Here is an 8093-nt window from a genome sequence, read left to right as displayed (position 1 = left end):
ATACCATATAATTTCACTTATAAGTGAAAAATAAATAAATAAATGAAACAAAACAGAAACAGACCCATTAGATATAAAGAACAAGCTGGTGGTTGCCAAAGGGGAGGGGATGAGGAATGGGGGAAAAAAGACCCAAAACCCAGAAGGCATAAAAAATTGATACCAACCTGCAAAAATTTTAAATTTCTGTTTAGAAAAAAAAAATGTACCCTATCGATACAAAGTCAAAAGGCAAATGAGAAATTGGGGAGAAATATTTACAATACATATGACAATTGTATTGTAAATATTTACAATACATATTCAGACTAATGTCCTGAATATGTACAGGGCTTTAATAAATCAATAAGAAAACGATTCTACACTCAATAAAAATTGGTCAAAGGACATGGACAGATAATTCACAGAAAAATAAATATAAACAGTTAATAACCTAAGAAAGATGTTCAACCGCTCTCATCACTATTCTTTTATGTACCAAGTGATATGATGCTAACAGCAAATCATAACATACCATATATATTAGAATTTAGCTTTTCACTAAAATTATTAAATTAGCTTTTCTTAAGGGTCATAGGTGCACTGGAAAGTAGTCACGTCCTGGGGCCTGTAGGCCTGCCTGTAAAGCAAGTTTCAGAAGGTATACTCTGCTTAAGATAACGGAAGAATGCAGCCTGTTAAACACGAAATGTATAGCGGCTCTGTCCTTATCTTTCTGCTCTTAAGATAACGTCACTGACTCACAACCCCGAGATGTCTTACAGACCCTCCTTCTGTTCAAGACCACCTGGCCATAGTCACATAGACCTGGATGGAACACCTCCATGAGCTGAATAAATGAGATTGCTGAAGTCTGTACAAGAACCACCAATCAACACAGCCCACAACACTGAACCCCTTATTCATCATTAATCACGATTTCTGCTCTATAAAACGCCGTATCTGTAAACCATGGAGGAGCTCGGGGTTTTTTCAGCACCAGCTATTCATTCTCCATCGTGTAGCGCTATACAATAAACGCCACTTCTCTTTCTCTGCACCCCGGTGTCAGGGTAATTGGCCATCTGCACTGCAGGGTGGATGAACGCTTTTCTTGGTTACAGATATAAATCAAGTCATGGGATAGCTCAAATGTGGGAATTCTCCAAGACTTTTGGTCACTCTCAACTTGTTGGGTGATCTTACCAAGGCCATTGCCGTAAGTCCGACCTGTAGGCTCATGTTGCTCAGTCTTTGACTACAGCTTGACCTCTCTCCACCTTCTTTCTTACTTTTATATATCTCGGGTTTAGGAGTGTTAGAAAAATACTCACCTAGCCGATCACATCTGAATTGAAATTACAGGTAACTTTTTCTAGGACTCAACCCTTCCTCTGTCTGCCTCAAGGACATCTGCATCTCTCTTCATGAACTTTCCAACCATCACTACAAATCCCTGGCTACCTCTAGCTGGCTGGGACAAAAAATTTTAAAAGAAAAGACAGCTAAATTTACATACACTTAAGGCAAACACAGCAGCAGAGCTAACAAAGGGCCGGAAATTTAGAGTTCAGTCTGATACTCCTTAAACAGAGTATTGTTCCCCACACAAGGAAGGGTTGGAGGAAGGCGGTGGAAGGGGCCGGAATGTGGGTTCGGTCGGACACTTCCTTCAAGGGCGCCTGCCAATATCTGCAGCCTTGGAGAGAAGGATTTGCTCAGCAGGCTGGTTGCAACTCTTCCATCTTCTCTGTTATTATTTACAGCCCCAGCCTGGACTCCAAAATGCCTTGTAAGAATCATTTATAAGTATCGTTTCCATAACGCCTTGAGAATAAAGAAGTGATCATCACCACCTCTTCGAAGAAGGGAAAACGAGACAGGGGCAAAGAGGGGTTTCCCGCATTAGCCAGCACCTCAGGCCCGGAATGGACACAGCGCATAGCTTCTTCCCACACTGAGAAAGGGGATATGAATCAAAGAGCAGATTTGACACACATAATTTTTCATGTGGAGCCACTCATATTTAAAACATATTTAAAGCTGTTGAACTCCCTCTGTGAACTTGGTCATTTACCTCTCAAAAATTTTAAATCAGAATGTCTAACCATTATGCTGTACACCTGAAACTAATATAAAACAACATCGAATGTCAACTCTAATTGAAAAATAAAAATTAGGAAAAAAATTCTAAGTTAGTACAACTTCTCTTTTAAAAAAAAAACTTTAAAAGACAAAATGTCTACTGACTGCCTACCAGCAACGAAGCACATCTGCTAACATGTTCGGATGTGTGAACATCACTGGATTTTTCACATCAGGACTCGGCCTCCAAGGCCCTGGTCATGCTGGAGAAATGTAGGGGGCCACCAACCGGTCAGTCTCTGGCACTGACTTCACACCCTGGCAGACTGTTTCAGGTTCTCCTCAGCTCCACTAAACACCTGGATGATGGCATCCAGTGTGTCAGTGGGACCTCATATGTCACATGTGAAGACCCATTCATACTTCCTGCCCATTTCAGAGACAACTTGGGGTACCAAGTTTCCTAAACCACTGAGTAGCTTCTGGGCCTGCTTTTCTTGCTCTGTGAGTGTGCCCATGCTCCACCTCAGACCCAAGCGAACTCACACATTCCCTGGACCCTGATCCAAAACTGAGTTCCCCCTACACACTGTCCCCAACACTGGCAGTGTTGGAGGGACAGGAGTTCACACCTCAGCTTGTCCTTCCTCACAGCACTTAACACCACAGAGAAACCATCCAAGTCTGGTGTTTCCTTCCCTCCCCCCAGACCTGGAGCTTCCTCTCCGGACCCCCAGCTCCCAGCCTGTGCCTCTCTCCTGCAAATATTCCCGGTATCATTATTTCAAGGGAGGGACCAGCTAACCTGGGGTCTTAGGTCAGAGGATTCCTAGAAGCAGACCCCATCTCGTGCACATGATTTACTGAGGAAGTGTTTTCAGGAGAAACCCATCAAGGGAATAAAGGAAACAGGACCGGGAGTGACGTGGGTTCAGCTGGAGTCCAGCCACGGCCTGATCCCATGGGAGATGCAGGGTGTGAATAACTCCAAGGAGTTGTCCCACCTTGAGACAAGCAGGCCAGACCTTTGTACCCCGTGCCAGTCAGTCAGGGACTACCGGCCACCCTGTAGTATAGGAGGACAGGCTGAGCTCCCAGGCATTTCCCTGCAAGAGCAATTCTCAGGACTGGGGAAAGGCTAAGACCTGTCGCCAGTAAAAACCATAACATAAGATAAAAGAGATCCTGATGGGTACCAACAGCGTCCACTACACCTGCCCTGTGTTTGGACTTGAAGAAGCTCCTGACCCTGTCACCTTCTCCCACCCACCCTCAGGCCGGAGGAAGCAGCTGCCCATATAGTATCGCCAGGTGCAGTGCAAGGCTGAGCTGCAGGAACAGAGGAGACTGACTTGCCTAACCTCTGGACCAGTCAAAACCCTGAAGTTGCTGCACAAAGGATCCATTCCTCTTCCTTTTCACAGACACCCCCCCGACACACACACAGGTGTTTCCAGCCTCCCACAGGAGGCCTGCCCAAGAATAAATGTAATTAACCAGGTTAGCTTCCTGTGAAGAGGGCAAACATCAAATCTTCAAGAAACTCAAGCAAGCAGGAAAAGGCATCTGAAGCTCACTCTGAAGAGAGAATCTCCTGTTCCTAGCTCTTGGTTCCTCCAAGCTCCAGTACCCTCATTCCTTCCCTGCCTGTCAAGGAGCTTGGAGAACACGTCGGTCAATCGAGTCTCGGAGCAGCCCTGAGATGCTGGCTAATCTCTTAGAGTTTCAGCCTAGAGACTAAGTGTCTCTTAGCTTATTTATCAACTGGGAAGTCCCCAGAGGGAGGTGGGCAAATGCAGAACAAAAAACTGGACAACCCCTGGCATGAAAGTCCATGGTGAGATGAAGAACCCCTGCCTCTAGTGGTTTATTTGGGGTTTTCTAAACAGTCTTCCTTTTGTATAGCGGGAGCCAGGCCCTATCCCTCTACCACCTCAGCTCCCAGAGTAAAATGGGAGGTGGGTGACAACAGCTAATTCATAAGACTCAGGCACAGTCCCAGTGTCTAAGAAAGTATAGCTATGAAAAGAGACAGGCTTGGGGAGGGGAAGGCTTTTCACAGAAAATATCCAGCGGAGTCACCCGACAGAGCCACTCCCTGACCAGTAAGAGGGACTCAGCAGAAACCAAATGGGGAAGGAGGAACAGCTGGCCTTGAGACAGGACACGATATCTCAGAGGTTCTAATTCGGGATGCTCATCAGACTCCTCCGGAGTAGGGATGAGGCAGGGGTTGGGGGCTGGCAGTGAGAGAGGTTGATTTAAAATTCCGGACAACCATGCTGTAACTCAGACCAATTTCATCAGACCCTATGGGCGGAGCCCAGGCATGAGCATTGCTAAAGCCTTCCCAGGTCATGCCAGTGTACGACCAGGGCTGCTGAGACCAGCGTGAAATCTGATAGGGATGGAGCTGTGTAGACTGAGGACACCACCAAATGCCTCTCAAAGCAGCATTTCAAGAATGGAGAAAATAGTATTGTTCTAAAAGCAAACAATTTTAGCGCCCTCCCTCCTCATAACTAATATTTCACAGGGGTAAGGGGCCAATGTAGAGCATCCCAGAGGGCCAGTGTATGCAGGCACAGAGCAAATCCAAAGGGTCCTGTCATGCAAAGCAGGGCACTACACCACAGAAGTCAGGAAGCCAGCCTCGGGCCCCAGATGCAAAGGAAATGCTCACTGGAGGCCCGCAGCTTCCCCTTTTGGGGTCTGTCCCCACCTCTTCTCTGAACCCTGCCCTGCCCTCTGGGGACAATCTGGAGTTCCTGGGTTGAAGAAGAAAGTTACATGACACAGTGCTTCATACTATAGTGTTAAAGACTGCCCTATCGGGTCTCTTGAAGGACTATGCTTTGTATAACCAAGCAGCTTTGAAAGAGGAGATATTGCTGACCCCTCCATACTTCAGCCCCCTGGTATGGGGGCAGGAAGAAGTGTCAATGGCAAACAGGAAACCCCAGCCCTATTGCACCACACGAGGAAGGAGACTTGAGCTGCGGCCTGGGGCCCTGCCAAGATCTAGAGATTATAAGAAATTGCACCTCATGGTTCCTGAACCTGAGCTTGTGCTGGACATGGGCAAAACTTGGACTGCCCTGGAAGGAAACCGGGCACACTTTGCCTTCTGCCTGCATGTTTTATTCAATAAAAGGCCCACTTATGGGCCAGGCCCATGTCTTCTCTGGGACCCGTTCACCCCACTGATCACCACTCCCCTAAATATACCTCCATTTCCTTTCCTACCCCAGGTGTCCAGGCCCCCAGTGACCTACCCACACATCTCTCCCAATCACTCTGCGCAGGAACGGATGCAATGAATACTACCAGAGGGAAAGTTAAGGTCAAGTGTGCTAGGTGTATGTACTGCACTTTACCTATGACTGTGAATAAAAGGCTTTGCCCTTCTCCACTGCAAAAGAATGTTAAGTATCATGGAAGAGGGAGTGGAAGGCACTTGAGAAAAGATTGGCTTGTCCTGCCTGAAAAGAGATAGCACTTACCTGGAGACAGGTAGAAAGGGTTTAGCTCAAGAGAACTGGCAGAAGACAAGCCACAGGAGGCCCTGGACACTTGCTTCTCCCATAAATCAGGGATAGAACAATCACAGTATTATTATTGTGCTAATAAAAAAACAACAAATGTGAATAATAGAGAGGGGCCATAAATCAGAGCTTACTATGGGCTATTACCTGCTTTGACTCATTTAATCCCACAGCAACCCCATGAAGAAAGAAACCTCAACATCCCTATTTTGCAGATGAAACAATTAAGACAAAAAAAAAAAATCGAAGTAACTTATCTAAAAACACACAACCAGGAAGGGGCAGAGCTGGGGTTCAAAACCAGGACTGCCTGGCTGCAAAGTTGAACCCCTATTTGCTACAGCTTCTCTTGAGGTGACGGGGAAGAGATTTCAACTAAAAATCGCCTGATCCAGCCAATTTTAGCGGAGTGGTTCTCACACGTGAGTATCAGAATCCCCTGCACAGCTCCTTAAAACACCGATGCCTGCTCCTCCTTCTCCCAGTTTCTGTTTGTGTACTTCTGGCGTGAAGTCTGAAAATGTGCATTTTTAACAGGCTCCCAAGAGATACTGGTGCTGCTGGTAACAAGACTCTAGAAGCTTCATCCTATTCCTTACAGGAACCTGCAGGGAAGGCTTTATTTTCACCACTTTACAGATGAAGAAACAGAAGGTCCCAGAGGTCAGGTGACTTGTCCCAGGTCACAGAGCTGACATAAACCCAGTGCTCCTTCTGTGGTGCCCCAGCTAAGCACTGGATTATGAGGGCTCCGTGCAGGACAGGCAGGTGCAGGCCAGCTTCAGCCTCCAGCCACAGCAGGTCTGGGAGTCCTGGGAAAGGGAGGTGGGTGGGTGACTGGCCAAGGGACAAGCTGCAGGAAAAGCAGACCTGGCAGGAGCCAGGGATTGAGACCCTGTTCAGGGACTGGGGCACTTGCGATGGCACAGAGCGACAAATCTCCAGTCATGCCTCTCCTTCTGTCTAAAGACCAAGCTACCCCTCACATCCACAGGCCCCACAAACTGCCTGTCCCCCTATCTGTGAAAAAGCCCAGGGGCCTGACTGATGACAGGTATAATGCCCCTGCTGACAGACAACCTCACTTCCCCCTGAAAAGGCAGCCCCCACCTGGACCACCTGCCAAATGAGGAACTGAGATCCAGCAGGTGGCCACGCTGGGATCCCCGCCCCCGTAGCCTGGTCTACAAAGCCCTGTTCTTTCCTGGGGCCTCAGCCTTTCCTGCTCAGGCCTTCCGTACACAGGTCTGAATTCCTGGTGGGATTGGGGAAGATCTGAGCAAATGGTCCTGGGACTCCTGCCTGAAAGTCCTGCCTCCCACTCCCACAACACTGGGGTGTGAGACCTGGAACGTCACCAAAGAGATCTACCCAAACAATCACCTCATAGGCCCCGATGAGCAACTCCTTGTTTGTAGGAAAGTCTCAACAGATTCCATGAGCTTTTGACATTCTGAACGCATGTTTAAGGAAGAAACCAAAAAGCCCTTAGCCTCATATTAAAGAATCAGGGTGTTGGAGAGGGACCAAAAAAAAAAAAAAAAAAAAAGGCATAAAGGAAGTAAAAACTCCAGATGGAGAAACCTGTGTGTGTGCGCATGCAAGTTCGACTCTGGCCCAAAAAAGCCAAAGACCTAGAAAGCGAACCCCCTCATATCTACAGACCCCCAGGGAAAGGCACAGACATGTCTGCCTCCCTAAAGCAGCACCTACACCACCTTCAACAAGAGGGGCCCTGCCAAGATGCACCCCTCACATGTTAAAGGTTGACAAAGTTTTAAACTCCCTGGGACTAAATTGGCCCGAGGAAAGAGTGGGAAGTTGGTGGAGGCAGCATTGTATCTAATAAGGCAAATAAGACTAAGCATTTCTTGATCTGCATTTCTCAAAACCTAGGACTATTTTATAGGGGAGTTTCATGTCCTAACTGGGGAAGGGCAAATTAAGTTTTCCTCCGGCCCAGTAATTACGGAATTTGAGTGGAGCCCCATCCCGTTAGGAGTGGGGGCGGGGAGGCTCACTCGCCATCTGTGGATTAGTATCTCAGCTCTGCAGGGACATGCAGACTTATTCAGGCAGGTGAAGAGGGGCCACCTCCACTTCCCCATTTCCTACAAGCACAGGTTTCTTTCTGGCTACACTTCCTGTTTACTGAGTAGTTTCTCTGAGACTCATGTCTGACCTCACATCCCCTTCCTCAGGGAACCCCAGCAGTTCTTCCTTTTTTGGTGCTATAGGCCGAGACTCTGACTTTGTGTGTAGAGATCTTGGGGTTTCCTCTCCTTGCTACCTGAGGCCAGGGTTGGAAACCGAGAGCCGATTGCTGGCCTCCTCCAATCCCAGAAAGGAGCTTCCTTGCACTAGAGAAGAAGGAAGGAGGGAAGAGTGAAGGGAGGATCCCCGTGTGCAGAGCCCTTCTCTGGGGCAGCCATTGTGGTGCATCTTACATCCACCTTCTTAAACCTCGTTAACACCCTACGACCA

The sequence above is a fragment of the Pteropus medius genome, unplaced genomic scaffold, assembly GCF_902729225.1.
Source record: "Pteropus medius unplaced genomic scaffold, Ma_sr-lr_union100, whole genome shotgun sequence".
Lineage (NCBI taxonomy): Eukaryota > Metazoa > Chordata > Mammalia > Chiroptera > Pteropodidae > Pteropus > Pteropus medius.
This window is presented reverse-complemented; position numbering follows the sequence as displayed.